Genomic DNA, 22,900 nt, shown 5'->3' with positions numbered 1-22,900 from the left:
GTTGGTTAAGCGTCCGACTTTGGCTTGGGTCATGATCTCGCAGTCCGTGAGTTCGAGCCCCGCGTCGGGCTCCGTGCTGACAGCTCGGAGCCTGGAGCTGCTTCGGATTCTGTGTCTCCCTCTCTCTCTGCCCCTCCCCTGCTCATGCTCTGTCTCTGTCTGTCTCTCAAAAATAAATGAACATTAAAAACAAAATTTTTTAAAAATATAGTAAAGTACTATGTTTAGGGGTCCCTGGATGGCACAAGACCGCTTCTGGGACCCTGCACTCATTCGATTTCTCCTGCCACCCGCCGTCTGAAGTGTCACACAGATCATAAGTATTCCGCAGCCATACTGCGTCTGGGGGCTTCTCACACATCACACGCGCATTCTCAATTTTTCCCTTCTCTTGAATAGCATGCCGCGGCTAACCGACTCATCAAGGTTAACCATTCTTCTTGCCACCTTTAAAAATTACACTCTCGGTGGAATTGCACAACCCAGTCAGATACCGTGGGCACATTTAATTAACTAAATGTCAGAGACCATAGTTGTTACAAATGACATAAAGGGGGAAACAGGATAGGGCATAACCTTGAGCTACTTGTTGCTAAGTGTTGTTAAAGGACCGTTCATTTGGGCATCAGACCCGTGGACCCAAAAGCAGTTAAGAAATTCCTGAATATTTCTGTAAATAAGTAACTACAATGTTATCATATCTTATGTTGAGACAATGTGCGAGGTAGAGAATAAATGTTTTCTGTTCCTCTCTCAAGTGTAACTGTATATTTATCTGATCCTAGCTTCAGAGAAACTGCCCGATCGATCAGCTGCTAGCTGATTGATAGGCATAGATTGAGACCCTACAAACAGGACAGCCTGCTTTTGAATACTTACAACCGCCTTCACCCAATGTGGCCCCATAGAGGTGGGGCATGGGAGCTGGGAGGACAGAAATATTTCCAACATCTTCCTTGCTGGTCAAGCCCACCTTGACCTTGGTACTAAATATCTCCACTTGTGGGCCACCTGGGTGGCTCAGTCGGTTAAGTGTCCAACTTCGGCTCAGGTCACGATCTCGTGGTCCGTGAGTTCGAGCCCCGTGTCGGGCTCTGTGCTGACAGCTTGGAACCTGGAGCCTGCTTTCGATTCTGTGTCTCCCTCTCTCTCTGCCCCTCCCCCACTCATGCTCTGTCTCTCTGTCATAAATAAATAAACATTAAAAAATAATAATAAAAATAAATAAATATCTCCACTTGTTCCTATCCTGCTCACCTTTTCTCTTGGCCACTCCTCTTATATCTGAATAATTCTAGGAAACAGGGCTCATTTGAGGCACATGCCTTGGCTTCATCTGTCTGCCCCAAGCCCTGAGTGAGAATTATTTGCTGGTGGGTAGAACAGCCCTCATCCTGACTCTAACTCAAACATACTCAATTGCAACGGTCACATGAGACTTCCTCGCGGCTTTCCAAAATCTTGACCTCTTCCTGACAGCTAACGTCCTCTGCTGCCTACGACTGGGTAGAAAAAATGTATCCATAGCCAAGACCAGAGCTAAAAGGCATAAATAATTTCACATATTTCCATCTGAAGTTCCTCACCTAGGAATGAACGCAAGTATCATAAACTCAACTCTACCCACATGGCTGGCTGGTTACTTTGTTTCAAATATATTCCTACTAGAGTAAGATTTCAGAAACTCCCCCAAATGTAAAGTTGTGTCCACTTGCCTCCACTGTGTCGATCTATGTACTATAACAATGCAGCAAACACAAATACCTGCAATTAAAAACAGTTTAGACTGTACGTTTCTCAAACCCAGTCGAGCCGTTGCATACGAAATACCAGTATTAACTAGCACAGCAGTATCTTCAGTAAATAGGACCCTAAATAAGCAAAAAGAAAGATAGGAGTACAAATAATAATGAGTAATTACAATTATTTTTCAACTTGACTTTGAGGAAAAGCAATTTGAGAAAAAGTTACGTAACAGTAAATAACCAAACAACATTATGTAAGGATAACAAATTAGCCCAATATTTTAAATTAGTTTATAAAGTACAACTTAGATCTACTAGTGCAGAATCTTGCAGTAAAAAAATGCTTTTCACAATTTGAAATCTAGCCCCATTTACATATAACTTTTAAGATACACTTTGTATAGAATGTGAATGGATGCATAACTTTTGATTTGTCAAAATACTATATGGGAAAATAGTTCTGATGCTCAGGTAATAAGAAAACATTAGTCAAAACATATTTTTCACTTAGCAATATCGTTAGCAGAGCTTTTCTTGCAAAAGCACTGTGTTGTTTTTTTTTTTTTTCTCTCTTTCAGTTTTATTGAGATAGAACTGACGTAAAGCACTCTGTAAGGTGTGTGGCCTGGTGACTGGACTTGAAAATAGTGTAAAACGATGAACACAGTGAGTTTAGTTAACACTGTCATCTCACATAGTTACAAAAAAGGGGGAGGAGGAGGAGGAGGAGGAGGAAAATAATTGTAATTACTTATTATTATTTGCACCCCCATCTTTATTAATTAATATCATTAATAATAATAATAATTATTATTATGAGGGAGGAAAGGAGGGAGGGAAGGAAGGAAGGAAGGGAGAGACAAAGACAGAAGAGATGAAAAAAAGAAAGACAAGACAGAAAAGAAAGAAGGAAAAAACAGTATTCTTCCTCAGGATGAGAACTTTCAGGAGCTACTGTCCTAGCAATATTCAAATACAACGTCCGACAGCATCAACCAGAGTCACCACAGTACATTACCTCTCCGGCATCTATCTTGTAACTCAGTTTGTGACTCTTCTATTTTGTCCATTTTGCCACGCGCTGTGGGTCGTTTTGCGTCCCTCCAAAAGCCACATGGTGAAGTCCTAGCCTAATTATATCTGCTGTATCTTCGAATATGCATGTTTGCGTAACGTCACATGGCAAACATAAGGGTCATCGCAGACACGGCTGAAGTACGGTCACGCTAGAGGAAGATGGGCCCCAATCTGACGTGACTGGCTTCCTTGTAAGAAGACAACCGCACAGAAATAAGGGACACGGGGAGAAGGACTCTAGGGCTGCAGCCAAGGCCCCTCAGAGACCCTCAAGAGAATCCACTTCTCCCATCGCCCTGGGATCTAACAGTGTCACTCCTACCCTGTCAGTAATGTATCTGCCGACAGAAGTCTGTCCAAGAAAGATTTAGCCATGGGGCGCCTAGGCGGCTCAGTCTGTGAAGCGTCCGACTTCGGCTCAGGTCATGATCTCCCGGTTCGTGGGTTCGAGCCCCGCGCCGGGCTCTGTGCTGACGGCTCGGAGGCTGGAGCCTGCTTGCGATTCTGTGTCTCCCTCTCTCTCTGCTCCTCCCCTGCTCACACTGTGTCTCTCTCAAAATAAACAAAAGATTTTTTTTAAAGTTTATAAATAAAAAAAAAAGATTTAGCCATGACGAAGGCCATATAGAGAAGCAGTGAATGTGATTAAGGTTCCCGTTACATTGATTCATGAGAGAATCACTGAGCAAACCAAGCACTCACAGGGGTCTATCTTCTCAGGCTGACAGACAACAGTCAGGAAACAGAACTGGGCTGTTACCACTTCTACATTTACACTAAGGCCCTTTTAGTGCAGGTACCCACAGCGGTGGCCCTCGGACAAAGATCTGAGGCGGAGGCCGCCCTGCCATATACTAGCAAGGCTGAGGAAGTCACAAAGGGAGTCGAGGCGGCCAATACCAGGGTATATTCTCAACGAGTCACTGCTGGGAGGGTGAGTGGAACTCAGTGCAGCTGGAGAACCAGGAAAGTCAATCCGAACCACTTGGCTCAGGGCCATCCACTAAGGGAAGGGCGAAGGGGACTTGGACAGCCATGCGCTAACTCCCTTGGTCATCAGATGTTAACTCTCCCTCATGCCCAATTGCTCTCCTTGTGGGTGGATAAGCCCTGGGGCACTGGTAGCTCAGGCATCAGGCATTATAACCACAAACCTAAGGCCCAGGTACGGGATTGGATGCTCCCTGTGCCTCCTCCAAGAGCATTCATTCCTAAGCCCTTCGTTGATCGGAATTCTTACATGAAGCTTAATGTCACAGCCATCGTCTGAAAACAAGTCACTGTGGGCCAAAGCCCTTAAGAGACCCCTCACTAGAGAAGACATACAGATGACAAAGTAGCATTTGAAAATGCTCCACATCATGGGGCCTTGGGGAAATGCACGTTGAAACAAGACAGTGCTGCACACGTCTGAGAAGGGCCAAGACCCAAAGCACTGGCACCACCAGGGGCTGATGAGCACGTGGAGAGCAGGAACTCTCACTCGCTGCTGGTGGGAAGCCAGAAGGGTGCAGTCATCTTGGAAGATGGTTTGACGATTCTTACAAAACTAAACTTACTCTTAACGTATGATCCGGCAATCGGGCTCCTTGGCATTTACCCACAGGAGTGCGGTATATCCACACAAAAACTTACACACGGACGCTTATAGCAGCTTTATTCATAACTGGCAAAACTCAGAAGCAAGCAAGGCGCCCTTCAGTAGGTGATGGATAAATACACTGATACGCTGGCCCATTCCGGCAACGGAGTATTATCCAGTGCTGAAAAGAAATGAGCTCTCAAGCCATGAAAAGACATGAAAGAACCTTGAACGCATATGACTAAGTGAAAGGGGCCAGTCTGAAAAGGGTCTACACAGCATGGTTCCAACTGCATGGAGTTCTAGAAAAGGCAAAACCAGAGACAATGGAAAGATCAGTGGTTGGCAAGGGTTGGTGGCAGGGGTGGGGATGAACAGGCGGATTCCATAACAACTAATTCTGCGTGACACCGTTGGACACATGACAAATGCTGGACACATGACATGTCCAACGTGTTGGACACATGACAAATGCATGTGGGGAAAATCCGTGGAATTCACAGCACAAAGAGGGAGCCCGAACGTGGAGTATAGACTTCCGTTAGTAACAACATAACAGTATCGGCTCGTTAATTCTAGCAAATGTGCCACACTGATGCAAGGTGTTAGCAACAGGGGAAACTGTGTGGGGAAAGGCGGTGTGTTACGTGCAACCCTCTGCCGGTTTTGTTCAATGTGAGCGCCTGTGTGACTGTCTACTCTGCACATGCTCACAGTTCGTTACTTTGGGCCAAACTGATGTGCTGACATCTAAGATTTCCCAATGTAGCTCAGTGCTTAGAGCAAAGTAGGCTCTTGGCTCATTTTGGACTAAATAGTAACACCTTCATACTCACCCACCTTCCCCGGCGCTCAGGTTTCTCTTGATTAACCAAAAAACAGAGATATGCCCCATAAAATGTGTGTCCAAAGTTTAGAACCAGTAAGTCCAAAGGGACCGTGTCTCACTTAACAATCCCTGCACAAGTAGATAGGAGAACAGTTTACAATCCCAGACCCACACCCAGGAAACCAATCACGGTCTGTGGGTACATCATGCCCCCCATCACAGGCGTGGGTGCTGAGCTCCTGCCTCCCTCGCACGGCGGCCGGCACAGAAAGAGCCATCAACACGTACCCACTGGCTGCTGGATAAGTGAATGAATAAGCAAATGAATGAATTCCCAACCAGTTGGTAGGAAACTTAGCAAACAAGAAGTGGTTAAATGTGTGCAGTTGCATGACTTTTCCAAGTGGTAAACGTGTGGCCAATGTGTTAAGGATCCAGGGAAGGAAGGATAGAGAAGGACAGAGAATAAATTTTCACCACAGAAGGGATATGTGCTGTGTGCTACCCTGGATGAAAGAGGGACAGGGAAGGAGGCACCAGGTGGGTAAGGACCCAGGGGTGGGTGACGGTGGTGAAGACACAATACCACAGCTCAGTGGGTTTACTGGACTGAAGAAAGAGGGCAACGAGCAGTATGGTGGGGGGGCTTGTGGGTCTGAGTGGGGACCTGGTGGAAACAAAAAGAACAGGCCGTAGGACTGGAAAACGCCCAGGCTGACGTGGATCCCGTGTGTAGGATGGTGACTGTCGATCCTCCCAGGGACGTCACAGACGATCACGGCCACTATGATTGGGTTCTTGGACAAACCTACCACCACGACTGGAATTATTACCTCTCCAAGGACGGGCTAGAGTATCACAGGACCCAACCACTGAAGAGGGCACTGTGGTCATCACCAGGTTTAGTGGAAACGTGGTACGAGGTTTACCCGACATAAATGAAAAATCTGGAGGAACTAAGGTAAAAAGCAAATCTGCCTTTTGGTGAATTTTGAAAAGAGTCTTACCACCTGATAGCATAAATACTTCCCCCCGTAAATTATGAATATCACTTCCCTATACTCACTTCACATAAAATGTGTGAACATTTTACAGCTATATTAAAATGCATTTGGATTTCTCGGGAAAAAGTATTATTTTCTAGTCTAATAATGTCTTAAATTTGTCAGTAGCTTGTAAGAACAGCTTAGAAGAGGCACTTAAGCATGTCAACAAGCAGAGTACATTTATACCCATTTAAAAACGGTTCAAGATATTAGCTAGTAAAACAAAAGCAGCACCGGGATTAAAGAATTAATTAAACTTGACAAATAGAGTTACGAGTAGACGTGGAATCGCTATAAGCATGAAAAGTAGTATCTTCAGGACGCGCCTGTTTCTTACAAAAAAGTGAATTAGCTCCTAAACACAAAGTAGGGGTGATAATCCAGGAATGCGGCGTGAACAAAGAAGTATGCGGTCTTGTGAACGTGAGTTACACGTAGCCTGTGATACATACGTGCCAACATACAAAAACACACAGAGACTACACACGGTGAACGCCCGGAAAAATCTGGCAAAACAAAACCAATTTAGAAATTTTAGTAAGAACTGTTGTCGGATGTCCTTGAGATGCAAGCCATCAGAAACAAAGCCAAGCAAAGCAAAAACAAAAGGGGTATTTTGCACAGTTACAGTAAGGTTATGGGATCAAATCACAATAAGAGATCTCCTTCGGGACTGCCTTAAGGAAACCATATATCGGTATATGACTCTGTGCTGAGGGTCATCGTCAAAGATCCCTACTGTTGTCAGAACTCCCTGGAAGAGACAGGGTCCTGGACTCTGAATCCTGTCTTTCACCGGTGGCTGGGAGGGACCTCACAGGCCCACATCCTGCCATCCTCCTGGGGAGGCGTCTTGATTACTTTGCTTTACATATATGTTAAGTGGGACATAATAAAAACACTTCTCATTTCTCCCTTGGAGATGCGATGTGAGGGAGCTGACCCTGCAGATGCTGAAGTTTTCATCTGGGTCAGCAGGCTGCAGACGTGAAACAGAACTTCAGAGTTTGCAGGAGTCTCTCGAAGCAACGGATGACTGGCTCCCTGTTCCCAGCCACCACGGCTGACCTACATTATCTCCTTCCACGTTCTCTACTTACTGGATGTACTTTGTGCCACACGAAGTAACCCGTTATTTGATATCGCCAGCTGCCAAAACCGCTACACGTATTGACAGTGGAACGTCCCTCTGCTGCTGGGCGGGCTCAGAGCCGAGCCCACCTGGAATATGCCCACCTGCAGCAAGAACATGGCTCTGCTCTTGGAAACCCGCACGGGAGCCCTGAGCTAGAGGACCCCATTCTCACACCCCTTCAACGTATCCGCACTCCTCTGAAACCTTCGTTCAAAGAAAGTCATGGCACGCTTCGGCTTCTCCAGGAGCACACAGTCTTTTCCGTATTAATATCCACTCCATTCTTTTTCCACCTTCTCACCATAATTAGGTCACCACCCCTCCGTACTAAGGTGCTCCTATATGATGCTGAATCAAAGTCCTAGCCAATTGTTACAGGCGATGCATTACCTTTAAATGGGATTGCAGAAGACATGTGTAGCACATTTGTGATAGTAAGAAGGGAAAAACCGAAGACAGTAGGTAATATATAATTAATACGCAGCACATAATAGCAGAAGTCTCAGAACTCTGATGCTGTCGATGCAGGATGGGCTTGGGGTTCGCTCTCTTCTGCATCTGACTTGGGGTTGGGATGAGGACCAAGGCCTCATCCAAGTGCCCTCCCGCGTAGCCGAGTACGTGTACTACCTTGAACAGGGATCGGGGAATTCTTACCAGAAAAGGAAAGTACAGTCAGGGTCGTGACCATCACTGATGATCAGAAGTATAGATGCACCTCTGATGGCCACGGATGGGCTCCCGCAAGCACGCAGAAGCTGCCGTGAGCCAGTGGAGGGCTGCACTGGCTTTGATCCCACCCCGTGCCCTACACAGCTCAGGGGAGCGGGTGATCCCAAGTACGAGACAGAAGGGAGACCGCAGTCAGGTCCGCACCCTTGCTCCGTCAGTAACTTGGTGCATCTTGTTATTTTTTAACTCATTAGCGTTTAGGACGCAGCTCCGGGTTTCTGTTCGGGTCGGTGTGAGTACAGGACAGAATCACTCTCTTCCTCGCTGAGAGGGCGGCTTGTTGCCACAGTGACAAGAGAGGAAAATCTCGAAGCGAAGGTGACTCAATGTGGCAGAACTTTCGCTGGTGGCCAACCTCGGGCTCCAGTGTGGACTGTGGACTGGCAGACATCAGGCTTTCCCTGTGGGTGGTGGGTGCGGCCGGCAGGGAGCCACATGTCTGCCAGGGGGACCAGTGGGGACCAGTCCTGAGCAACATTCTCGCGCCTGACAGGCGTTTCATCAGGTAGGAAGAGACTCGGAGAGCGTGGTTTCTGGAGCACGAATACAAATGAAGACGTCCGACAATGAACGCTTGTATTCACTGACGGATCGGACACCTGCTTCCGTCCCTGATCTTTGGTATCAGCCCTAAGCGAGAACACCGCGAGCCCCGCCGAGAGCGGACGTACGTTCCAGGACAGTTCCGGGGTTGAGGCGCGTGCGTGTTCTCGAGCGTTTCTCTCCACCTTTCTGCACAAAACACTCATTTCCCTACTCACAAAACTCAGGAACGTGTAACAGTACCAGATGTACGCTCTTCCCGAGGCAGTGATGTCATCGTTTGCTTTTTTCCCAGTGACCCAAGGACACGCTCTACCTGTACGGAGACACCACTGAGCACCGGACGGAAGACTGTTAGCCTCTCACTGGGATTCACTTCCGTGCAAAGCAGGTAAATAGAGGCTCACTACTAAAGAAATCATGGACTACCCTGAACTCCAAAGATCAGCGTGAATTGGTGCGAAAGCCATAATCGTTAGTCGCAAGGTAAGTTAATTACCAGTGTCCCTTTAGCTTCATGGTAAACACACATGTTTGGAGACTACATTCCTCTTAATTTGGAATCTGCTCCACTCGTACGAGTCTGAGAGCTTAGCTGGGAGCGCGGTCTTTTTGTGGTGACTTTGTGATTCCGGGTCCCCATGCAGTGACAGCCTTGAAGATCCAGGTGACCCTGTAAGGATCTGGGTTGGGGATTTCAGAGATGAGGTGGGAATGGTTTTGGTTCTGTTAATGTGAGGTATAGCTGACATACAATATTACATTGCTTTCAGGTGCACAGCACAATGATTCGACAACTGCATACGTTATAAAATGTGCACCACGCGAGGGCAGTCACCATCCACACCATACAAACCCATGACAGTCCACCCCTATGTTGCTGTCCACCCCTATGTTGCTCGCTCATCAATTCTGATGAAATAAACCATCATGTTCCTGCATGCTACCTTGCCACAAACATCATTACAGGGTAAACCCAAGGTGACTTTGATGATAGCTTACGATGCCTGAGCACACTGCTACTTGGCCTCTGCTTTCCTGTGTCCTTCGCAGCCCAGAAAATTCGGAAGGCATACATAGATAGAAGTCAGAAGCTGGGTCTGATTGGACCTCTGTAATCTGAGGATTGTAACCTCATTCTAATCCTACCCAGCATTCATCACCTATCATGTGTGTCTTTCTGTTGGGGACACGGCCACCTGACCTGTCAGTTAAGGGTGCACCCTTAATGAGACCCTACACCCAGGCCCTTCCCTGCCTTAGTCATTACAGTATAAAGAAAATGTGTACTGCCCACCAAATCTGTCTACGCATCGACAACAAGGTCACGGACCCCCTCGCGCCCAGAAGTGACGACAGGCTGACAGAGGGACCTGTCAGAGGACTGACAGAGGAGCCGAGTCAGGTCCTCTCCTAAAGTCCAGCACCAGCTCACTCCCCATTTCGATCTTCAAGTCCTTCTTACAGAGAGGTGTCTTCTTGAGGACAAGTCTGTTATGTCCTGGTGTTGGTCCACTGCTGTGACGGCTTTTATCAGGCGGTCAGTGCGCACTGGCATAATGTTTCTGAGGAACACACATGTTCCTGTACATTCCCCTGTCCCTCCTCTGGGGAGGCCAACGCACCTAAATGCCTGTCGTGATGCATATTCTGCAGTGCAAAGCAAATGGGACAGGAAGTTCGTATTCAGGAAAAATAAATTGGGACGGGGTGTGGAGAATGGAACTAATCAGGATTCGAATCCATACTTTCTGGACTATCCTCATTTTTATGACTTTGAGTCAAGTCTTTGGATTTTGGTCACACGCAGATCACAAATGTGTCAACGCAAAAGGCTGGCAGAACACTGAACTCTACTTCCAATTCTCCTAAATTATGAGTGAGTATGTGGCTCCAGTACCAGCATGTGATTTGGCTAAAAAGGCGCTGGTGGGGTAACCGTGACGTCAATGCCTCCGAAAGCCAACTGTCCCTGACTCCACGGGAACTCAGTGAATGGGTTTAACTCTCCAGGCAAGCCATCGGGCTTCCCGTGCAATTTGCCTTCTGGAGAACTGTTCTCACTGTAAAACATCCCGACCTCTCTACATGTGCGGCCACCCCCATGGGCCTCGACATGCCCTTCCTGCCCCTCCTGTGCCCCCGCCCCAAAGACAGGCTCTGGGCCACCTCACAGTCAAGACCCTAGAGAAGGCAGGACAGAACTGGGAGCACAAATGTGAGCCTTAGGTTCAAGCCCCGTCCTCTGATCCTGAGGAGCGGGGACATATCCTTCCACGTAATGATTCTATGACCTCATTCCTCAGGCCCTTCCCAATTCCCAAACCATTTGCTCCTAAAAATATAATTGGACAGAGGTCAGGAAGCAATGTTATTCTACTGCATTTTAAGCGTGAAAACAGAAGTGTCATATTGTGTCTTGTTTCTAAACCAAGCACAGGTTTACCCTGGCAACAAGAATAAAATTCCACGGGTGGGCCGCAGAAACACACACACACAAGAGAACTAAGACAAGGTGCACGGGCTGTGATGTCGTCGGTGCCGGTAATGGACGACTCCTGACGTGTGCGAATTAGGTGCTGAGGGCTGCTCTTTGAAGGCTGCTTAGTGATCCTGCAAACCTCCAGTGACCCAAGTCTTGTGGCACCAAGAAAGAGGCCACAGTGGGAAGATCGGTGGACCAAGTCTCTGGTTTGCGCTTACTCTAAAAAAATTATTTGATGAAGTACGTTAATCTCTCCGCATAGTTTATAATTAGAATCGCACTTACATTTCCACCTTACTAAGTGATTCTGAGAGGCCTTGCAAATTTAGGTTATGAGTTTCATTACAGGCACGTTATTAAACCGGACCCAGTGCCGCACACAGCCCGATGTCAACAACGGCCAGGGGACCTGGCCTCTGTCTACCTAGCATGGCATTTTGCTGCTGGTGTAATCCAGTCTGAGGGTTTTTGAAAGGATGCAAATTTGCTGCAAGTAACACGTGTTTTCTCAGTAATTAAACACGAGGCTCAAGTGGAACTATTTATCTCGTAGACGACACCCATGAACCTTCTGTGCGTCCTTCTAGTTGCGGGGCAATCGTGCTAAAATCCTGGGCGCATTCAGTCTCCCAACTGAAGAACCACTTCTCTGCCTCCTCTCCCCGACCTCCAAGCTCCCCACCCCACCCCGTCCTGAACTGATGCCCTTGCTTCCTGCTTGCCCTTGGAGCGTCAGAGGGAGCCCGCCCCAGACCACGGAGGGCACAGCAGCTCCACGGTCTGTGCACGCTGCCTTTCCACTCAGCAGGGAGACCAGATGATGGACACGGAGGTGACGGAGATGACAGAGACAGAAACAGAGATATCTGACATAGAGAGATAATCTTTGGAAGTTCAGACCAAACATCCAACTGCGTATTCAACATCTCCATTTGGTTGTGGAACAGACATGTCAAGTACAAGATGTTCAAAATGAACAGCTGCTCTGCCCCCTAATGAAGTATACCCTCCCCACCATGAGGTTAGAAGCCTCTACCTCTCCCCTGGTGGAGCTCTATCTTTCCAGCTGGTAGAGATAAAACCCTTCTACTCAAGCCTGACTGCACCGTCTCGCACCAATATCCAATCGTGTAGGAAATATTTTGGCAATGCCTTCCAGTGAAAGCAAAGCTCGTAAAAATGGCTCTGAACACCTTCCATGTCTGGCTCCTCATCTCCTGACCTTATTTTCTGCTCCCCACCCCCCGCCCTCCAGCCACACTGGATTCCAGGCAGCCCCCAAGCACAGTCTCCCATGTCCTCTAGCAGTTTCTTCTAACTGGAATGCCTCCCTTCCTTGTTCCCTTGGCTAACCCATTCATCTTCTTCAGATCCTATTTAAGCACCTGAGTTTTAATAAGGCTGACTTGACTCCCTATTTAACACCGTAAGCCACGCATCATCCCCTTGGTTCTGTGACATCACTTTTACTTTCTACAGCAAATTCCATCTTCTGACATTCGATGGAATTCAGTTACATTTATCATTCCCTGACTTTCCCTACCGACACGAAAGGTCCATCGGCCCGGAACCTGTGTCTCCTGGTACATGCCCAAAGCTAGAGCAGAGTGCCTCGTACTACTGGGCGTTCGACAATTATTTGTCAGAGGAAGGAACGAACACAGGAGGTGGATTTTTCCTTCTCCATGGTGTGGACCATTTGGCTCAGTGTCCGCTTAGATTTACGGCACGGGCATCAGGTGGTTTCAATGGTACCTGTCTTCTTTCTCATCCTGACTATGTCACTCTCTTTCTGCCCCTCCCTCACATTGCCCCTGGCCCCACCTATGCACTCCACATCTTTTCTGGCCTCTAGATCTCCGTCAACATGTAGCCTCCACTGTGGCAACGCTACTGTGCATCTGGCCTTTAACGTCTTCCTTCACATTACTAAATAAATTCAACAGATAAGACGTCATCACATGCTGAGTGCCCTGGGAAATAACAGTGAATAGACAATAGTTTCCGCCCGTTTTTATTCAATAGAAAAACATTTATCGATTCAAATAAAACAAGTAATCATACTATCATACCTATGGGGATGACAATTGGGGGAAAGTTGTTATTAATAATATGTTAGAACTTTTAGAATCTTGCTGTCTTTTGTTATTCAAAACGGCTGACAGAGCCTTCAGAGTATTTATCCTCTCGGCTGAGCTTTCAGAAGTCGGAGGCGGTGTGAGAAGGCAACGGCACTTTAAAATTTTCATAAATGCATGGGTCACGTGGTAATTAAGAGGCTGGTATTTTACTAACAGAAAAAGATACCTTGTGTTTAAAAAAATACATACAGACTAACATTCCTCAAAATTCCGTATCAGAAACAAAGACTGACTTTAGCAACCTTCAAAATATCCCTTCCATCTCAGTATTACCTGTAGTATCTCTTGCTATCACTTCCTTAGTACATTACCCATAGTCTATTTTCTTATGGTCCCCAAGAACAGAATCACATTTAGATAGTCTTCTATTGTATTTTCAACAGGATAGTAATACTGCTTAGATTAATCTCACAAACTCTTTAAGAAAAGTGATCATTTTGAACTATTTTTTTAAGTTTATTCATTTATTTTGGAAGAGAGAGAGAACATGAGCAGGAGAGGGGCAGAGAGAGAGGGAGAGAGAGCACTGTCAGTGCGGAGCCTGATGCAGGGCTTGAACTCACAAACTGTGAGATCATGACCTGAGCCAAAATCAAGAGTCGGATGCTCAACAGATGGAGCCTCCCAGGTGCCCCTGGACGTAGGGTAAGACGGTCCACTGGCCGTGCACATTGGGAGAACACGTGAAAACATGTCCATGGGAGACAATACTCATCTACGGAAAAGCTAACATCATAAAAGAACACATATATTGAAAATACATTTATAATATATTTTACTGTAAAGAAGAAAAATATCCTGGACAGTTGTACACTAAACTGAGAGCTGGGGTCAACTCTTGGTGAGGTGGACAGTGATCACAGCCTTTTGACCTTCTGTGTTTTGCTTGTACTTAAAAAAAAATGTAACTTTATAATTATAAAAATAAGAAATAATATATTTAATTAACCTATAAATACTGACCAGATAAATCAATCTGTATCCTCTTTAACTGAACATTGATTTTATTTTTTTATTTGTTCATTTTTATTCTAAAGGAGTGTTAACTACACTTTAACTTAAAAAATTAAGTGGTTTACTTTATACATACTTCATCTTCTTAAAGCCAACGTTCAATTTTACATATAGAAATTTATGATTATAGAATGTGTCACCAGTTGTACAAGGAAAGGAAAATGAGGTCGAACAAAATGCATACTTATGGTCATGGCCCCTTTTCCAAAAGTTGTTTTTATTGGAAAGATACTCAGAAAAATAATATATATATAAATTACATAGCACTGAAGTGTCTTCCCCTACCAGGACTAGTTTTATAGGTATTCTTCTATCTATTAGAATAAGAAATAGTGATAAATTGTACAACATCTTACAAGATTTAAATTCTTGCAAAATTTTTCTACGTGTCAGACTGTTATCAATAAAAAAATATTTTAGAATCTAGTGAAATTTTCCCGTATTTAACACTGGTGTGATTAGAAAGCATTTCCTTCAATACAGTGAAAGCTTGCAATTATTTTTACAGAGAAAACTGCATGCAGATTTGATTACAATAGTCACAACGCTTCAATATTCCAACAATTGAGTCCTGTAGCCAGATAAACTACGCGTGATAAAGTAAAGGTATCCTTTTTTGAAATAAAATCAGTGGTTGCCAGGAGACACTGTGCTTGCTCACGAAGAAAGTCTAATCATATCTCCTGTCTCATTAGTAATAAATGTCGTTATTAGTTCAAATAACCTCAAACCTGTGTTCAAATATTTCCCAGGTTTCTAATTGCCTGTCCTCTGGCTGGCACTTCAAGTATATATGCAGGACTTTTATTGGGTACTTAAAATGAATAGTAGACTCTTGTCCAGAGCCAATTTCCTCCATTCTAACAGGAAAGGGAAAAACAATAACTGTTTCCAGTAAGGAGCAAAGAGCATTTCTTCGTGTACAGAACAACCCCCACTCCACGTGCACAGAAAGGTACGCAAACTGGTTTCCCTCCCACATTCTCCAGACCAACCTCCGGGGAAAAGCCAGTGTGTGACTGGGTTTTCCATTGTTTTTCTACTCCCTGACACTTTCTCAGATCATCTGTTTACATCTGAAGAACCTGCTGCTTTCCTGGGCACCGGCAGCCCCCTTCACTGAGCTTTCAGGTAGAGCACCCCGGACAAAGAAACCCCGTGCCACAGTCCTCACTCCATCACTCCCCGGGTCCCGGGTACAACCAAATGTGCATCGTGGGGCCCCGTTTTCTTGTCTACAAAATAAAAACCACGCTCCCACCACCATCTTTGTTTAGCCCGCAAATTAAGGTATTTTGGAAATAACAGGTGGCCTAAAAATCAAATTGTACTAAGGCATGATTAAGACAGACTTCTGCTTACTGCACAACCACAGCCTCCCAGCGTGAGGTCCAAATATGGAAGCACAAGTCCTGCAAACCCAGAGCATGTACGGTCCTTCCGTGGTGCTGGACGCCGCCTGCGGATTTCTCAGTAATCAGGAGACGCTGTTTCTCGAGTATCTACTTGGAACGTTATCGAGGTACCATTGCACGAGACGATCAAGTTTACTCCCCCACCCACCTGTCCCCTCGCTCCGTACAGTCTAACACCTGTCGATTACGTGGGTGATTTTAATGGTATATACTTAACTACTTCTATTTTCTTTCCTCAAAAATGGAGTCTCCACCTTGATTCCTCATTTCGTAAAAGGATGTGAGTGTTCGCACACCCGTGCTCACCACCCCCCCCCCCCCCCCCCTCCCCCACCTCCCCCCACCCCCCCCACCCCCGGCTCTTTTGATTTATCATCAGTACCTCTACAATGGACACTTTGGAAACATTTCCATGACAATCTCAAACCCCACTACCTCCTGTGGTAGGTGCTCTCTGATTCTAATTGCTGGAAATGCATTATGTATAGGTATTTTTCACCATTTAGAATCATGGTTGAATAGTCTCCCAGGACGAAACTTCTTTTCTTGAAAAACCTTCTTGAAAGTCCCTTGACTTTCAAACTGACACAATTCTCCTCCTTACGAACGTACTTCTGTTCTTTACTTGTCTTCTGTTTAATTTCTTCCAGCATCTGCATCAACCCGTCTCGTCTCTCATCCTTTCTACAAGGAGATCCTTCCCTGGTCCCTTCTTCCTCTGCTCCAGTGGAAAATAACTGGTCTCTGTGCAGCCGTCCCCTGAGATGTGCAATGTATTACTCTTACAAATTGAACCATTATTCTTAGATCCCAGTCTTCTTTTTGCCTGGTTTAGTTCCCGCCTTACTGGAGAGCTAGCTACCAGAAAGCCCTCAATCACATCTTAGGAAACCTGTATTGGGGGATAAACAGCATGAATCCTCGAATGTCCCCAAGTCTCCCATGCTGCAGACGCTCCGCTCTTGGGATCCTGGATGGGGTCTAGAAGCATCAGAACCACTTCTTGAAAACATGCTGATGGAACTGTCTCATTCAATACCACCACACCACCGCCCCGTATTGCTTGTGAGAAGTGTTATATCATTTCCAGGTAACATAACCTCAGTTTCTTTCTGTGGATTTTCATAATATCTTCATTTTCCTTGTAGTTCCAAAAGCCCACAATGCTGGGTCTGTGTGGGTCTTTTTTTTTCTTTTTTCTTTTTTTTTTTTAATCTTGTTTAACAGTCATTATACTCATGGATCTTCAGGACTCTCTTCTGTTATTTTTTTTTTTAAGAATTTTCACTTCTCTATTTTCTTTGTGTTCTCTTTCTTGAAATCCTATTAGTCAAATGTTGGGTCCCCTGAATTTGTTTCTCTCTCTCAATTTTTCTCTCACATATCCTGAACACTATATTTCGGTTTTACATTTTATGAGACTTTCCCAATTCTATTTTCTAGCCTTTGAAAAAAAAAGTTAACAATCATAATTTCTTTAATTCCTTACCATTTTAACTCCTTATTGTTAAAATCCAATTCTTTTTTTATGGATACAATATCTTCTTGAAACCCTCTGATTATAGAAGTTAAAAAGTTTTGTTCCTGGGGGGCTCAGTTGGTTCAGCATCCAACTTCAGCTCAGGTCATGATCTCACAGTTCATGAGCTCCTGCGTCGGGCTCTGTGCTGACAGCTCAGAGCCCGGAGCCTGCTTTGGATTCTGGGTCTCCCTCTCTCTCTGCCCCTCCCCTGCTCATGCTGTGTCTCTCTCTCGAAAATAAATAAACATTAAAAAAATTTTCTAAGGTTTTGTTCCTTTGTTTCATATATGAACAATTCTGTTTTTTCTAACTTGAGTTTTAAATTTCATGTTTAAAATAGTCCTCAAGCACACGTTTATACTGGAACTTTCATTTATATTTTCAGACAAGGCAATAGGAAGGCTGATTGATGACAGTGCATGTGGACGAAACCATCTCTGGAGCAGACCGTGTGAGGAGGAGGAACCTCAAATTCCAGACTCTGGCTTGGTTCTAACACAGGCATACCCACATAGCTTGGGTCTGGTAGTTCGTCCCAGATCCGAGGATCAATTTCTCCATAATAACCTCCACTTAGTTGGCTGGGGTGGGAAGGCTGGGTGGGAAGGTTTCGATGGCTGCATATAACTTGTAGAGTTGGAACAGGGAAGTAAAAGGCTGACAGCCGTGTGTGTGTGTGTGTGTGTGTGTGTGTGTGTGTGCGCGCGCGTGTGTGTGCGTGCACGTGCGCACGCTCATATCTACAAGTCACCTGCCCCCTGTTTTTCACACCGCACCTCACTCTGCCCGTGCAGTTTCAAGGGTCAGGACCTCTGCGGCCTTCTGCCCGAGGTCAGCTCCCACCTACACTGCCTTGAACGTACATTTACCTGTAGCTTAGTCACCTCCGTGTTGCCAGTCAGCACTGATACATTCACTTTCTTCGATTCAGAAAGTGTCCAAGAGCTCTGAACACGGATGGATCCGCTATTGTTGTAATTCACGGATTATGACTGAGGACAGCCATGTCAGGAAAAGTATATAAAGATACTTTCCTCAGGGTGCCTGGGGGGCTCAGTCGGTTAAGCGTCCGACTTCGGCTCAGGGCATGATCTCGCAGTTTGTGGGTTCGAGCCCCGCATCAGGCTCTGTGCGGACAGCTCGGAGCCTGGACCTGCTTTGGATTCTGTGTCTCCCTCTCTCTGCCCCTCCCCCGATTGCATTCTGTGTCTCTCATTCTCAAAAATAAACATTTTTAAAAAAATTAAAAACCTATTGAGGAAAAAATGATGAATTTTTTTTTAGCTCTTATTGTACCTATACATGTGTGTATGTACAAATCCTATAACTTGATATTGCATATATATAATATGTTTAACTGTTCTATTAGTATAACGTTTATCACATATCACAATGAATTAGTCTTTCATTCACATTTCAAACAATTAATCCCATTATTTTCTAAAAAGTACAGTAAGAGAACAGTATTCAAAGACGAATAAGAAGCTCAGATTAACTTGGTTAACATGGTTTCTTTTTAGATGATTTTAAATAAATGTCAGTTGTACAAAGTTCTACTTTAAATCAAAGAAGCATTCATTATATAACATACTTTCTTCCAATTGACTTATGCAGGGCTGAGTTTACTAGACTCTAAAAGTCCATGACTGCATTTTGTTATTCATTCATTCACTCACTCATTCACGATGCCTAGCACAACACCTCAAATTTAATAGGAGATCGACAAATGGGTGCTGGCTGAAGAAAGATGTTTTAGAAATGCATATAGACCTCATGATGTAACTGCATAACCCCTTATAATATTTCAGATAACCCTTCAGAACGTTCTTGGGTGTAAAAACTGTCCTAAATAACCTCAACATAAAGTTAGGCTTCAAGTCTGACACTGAAACATCCAATTAAAATGTAAATATCTAACCTAGCATGGAAAAAAAAAAAAAAGGAGAGTAAAATATACCATTTGGCGACACAGCAGGTCAGATTAATTATCAGATTGGCCAGACATCTGAAATAGAGCACGCTCCGTGTCAGGGGGACAAATGAGGGGCAGAGAGGCACAGTGGAGGTCGGGAAAGTCCCAGAATAGGCAGCACAGCTACAGATTGTGGGTCAAGAGCACACCTTGGTAGAGGGGAACGTTCTGCAAGAGAGAATACTTAGAAATATTCAGAAGTGCTTATCTCTGTATTCCATAGAGAATATTATCGTGGCTCTAAATAAATGTTGGAGTCAGACCATAATTGACTTTTCTTGAATCAATCTTGACTGAATATAAATGTTGGTAAGAGTTTTTTTTTCTCTAAAGAGCTTTTAATGTAAAAGAAATTCCTGCAATGCCACTATGCATAATCCTCTCTGTGAAACACTGTAGGAATCAAAACTCCAGAAAGAGAAAAACCCAATAAATCTAATATTTATTAACATGGATCTGAATTTGATATATACAAAGAAGGTTGAATAAAAGCTAACACAGTTGACTCTTAACTCAGTAAATGCGAACTTACCAAGGATTTATGAAATTTGACCTTTTATTTCTTCTATTAAATAGCCTACATAGAAAATGGTAACATTTGTCATCATTGATACACATAATATCCACTCCTGATTAGTCACGTTATCAAATGTATTTACAGCAACTAGTATTTAAGCAGGAAAGTTACTAATATCTTTACGCACTTATATTTCTATTTGTATCCTTAAAACTTCCCTTAACTTTCTTTTTTTTTATTTTTTTATGTTTATTTATTCTTGAAAGAGAAAGAGACAGAGAACCAGAGCGGGAGGGGCAGAGAAACAGGAAGACACAGAATCCAAAGCAGGCTTCAGGCTCCGAGCTGTCAACACAGAGCCCGATGCGGGGCTCGAACCCACAAACGGCAAGATCGTGACCTGAGCTGAAGTCGGACACCTAACCAACTGAGCCACCCACGTACCCCCATACCTTAACTTTCTTATCATTTAAACAGTGTTTATATCAATTTTCACATATCCTGGAAACGGACAAGGATGGCTTGAAACTTGATAGAATATTATTGTGAAGTTTTTCAGAGTGGCTCATGACAGAAAGGATGCCATACACAAATGTGAACCTTCAGATTTCAAAATGAAACAAAAACCATCAAACCGAAACATTTGCAAATTAAACAAAAAAAAAATAATAACAAAAGGCTTTTAGAAGATTTCCATCAGTGAACAGAGGACAGAGGAATGCTTCAAAATCTCACTGGCAGGCGGTCCATTTCTGTTAAAGGCAGTCAGTGCCCCAAGAAAGCACCAGTCACTAGTAACTGATAATAACTGAACATCACAATCAACCAACAGGATGTGACTGACATTGCCAGATGCTCCAACCAATTAGCACAAATACACAATTGTTGGAGCACCCAGATTATATCCTGATTCACAGAACAAACCTCAAATATTTAAAACATTAAAACCACACAGACATCAATGTTCTCTGACATCAATGAAGTCAAACTGGAAATTACTGACAGAAAGAAAACAGGAAATCCCACTGAAATTAACCGACACACTTCTCCATGATCCATAGGTCATAAAATAAGCCTCAAAAAAGTAAAAATACATAGAACCGAATGAAAATGAAAATTCAAAATCAAAATATGTGGAAGACATCTAAAACACTGTTAAAGGGAAACTTAAATGTTTATGGTAAAATATGAGAGGTCTCAAATCAATGTTCTAACCCAAGAAACAAAGAAAATGAATAGCAAAATTTCTACAGTAGAAGCAGAAAAGAATTCATAGAGAGTAGAAATAAACTAAAAATATCAGTGAAGTTGATAACTCTATACCAAGACTAGCAACGTTAAAATTAAAGAAGACACATCACTAACTACAAGAATGAAATAAGAGGCCATCACAACAGATCCCACAGAACATTAAAGGAAGTATGGGGAATTACCACAAACAAACGTATGTGCATAAATTTCACTACTTTCAAGAAATGGATCAATTCCTTGGAAAACACAACTACAAAAGCTCAGCAAAGATGAGTGAGGAGCCAGAAAATATGCACCAAAACCATTAAAGAAACTGAATCTGGGGGCGCCTGGGGGGCTCAGTTGGTTGAGCGACGACTTCGGCTCAGGTCATGATCTCGCGGTCAGTGAGTTCGAGCCCCGCGTCGGGCTCTGCGCTGACAGCTCAGAACCTGGAGCCTGCTTTGTATTCTGTGCCTCTCTCTGTCTCTCTCTCAAAATAAACTTGGGGTGCCTGGGTGGCTCAGTTGGTTAAGCAGCCGACTTCAGCTCAGGTCATGATCTCACGGCTTGTGGGTTCGAGCCCTGCGTTGGACTCTGTGCTGACAGCTCGGAGCCTGGAGCCTGCTTTGGATTCTGTCTCCCTATCTCTCTGCTCCTCCTCTGTTCACGCTCTGTCTCTCCCTCTCTCTCAAAATTAAATAAACATTAAAATATTTTTTAAATTATTATAAAGAAACTGAGTCTGTAATTTAAAACTCCTGAAAAAGCAAAAACAAAACAAACAAAAATCTACACTCCACAGCCAGATGATTTTAATGGAAAAATTTTACCAAACATCTTTTTTTTAATTTTTTTTTTAACGTTTATTTATTTTTGAGACAGAGAGAGACACAGCATGAACGGGGGAGGGGCAGAGAGAGAGGGAGACACAGAATCGGAAGCAAGCTCCAGGCTCTGAGCCATCAGCCCAGAGCCCGACGCGGGGCTCGAACTCACAGACCGCGAGATCGTGACCTGAGCTGAAGTTGGACGCTTAACCGACTGAGCCACCCAGGCGCCCCCCAAACATTTTAAGAATACCAACCAATTTTACACAATTTCTTCCAGGAAACAGAGCGGGAGGCACAGTTTCCAAATTATGGTATGAAGTTCATATTACTGTGATACCAAAACCAGGCAGAGACAGTAATTAAGAGGCAGTAGGAGGGGAAAAAGCAGGGCAAGGATGAAGAAGAGGAAAGGAAGAAGAATGAAGAATACAGACTAATCTCTTTCACGAACTTCAGTATCCTCAACAAAATATTACCAAACACAGTCAGCCATGTGTGAAGAAGAATTAGGTATCATGTTCAAGTTGGTTTTCTTCTAGGTATGTAAGTCTGGATCAATATTAAAAACGAATCAAAGGAACCATCATACCTACAAGCTAACAGAGAAAAGACATATCATACTGTTGACTCAGAACAAAACATATGACACCCAGTACTCATGCATGGTTTTTACAAGATGGTAATTTATATGAAATATAACAATTTCTCAAAAATCACAATCTACCAAAGCTCATTCAAGGACAAACATGATATGAATAAGCCTATTTTTATTAAAGAAATTACACCAACACTTAGTAAACATCCAGGCCCAGATGGCTTCATGAGGGGTTTCTATCAGACATTTAATAAGATGTTATGTCAATTCTCCACAATCTCTTTTGTGGCACGGGGGTACAGGAAGTGCTTCCTAACTCATTAAATAAAGCAGTGTCAGCCTAATACCAAAGCCAGACAAAATGTTACAAGAAAGGAAAACTACAGACAAATACATCTCTTGAACACAGATGCAAAACTGCATCAAATATTAGTATACAGAATCCAACAACGTAAACAAAGACTTACATACCATGACCACATTGGAT

The sequence above is a fragment of the Panthera uncia genome, chromosome B4, assembly GCF_023721935.1.
Source record: "Panthera uncia isolate 11264 chromosome B4, Puncia_PCG_1.0, whole genome shotgun sequence".
Taxonomy (NCBI): domain Eukaryota; kingdom Metazoa; phylum Chordata; class Mammalia; order Carnivora; family Felidae; genus Panthera; species Panthera uncia.
Note: the sequence above shows the minus strand (reverse complement) of the source record.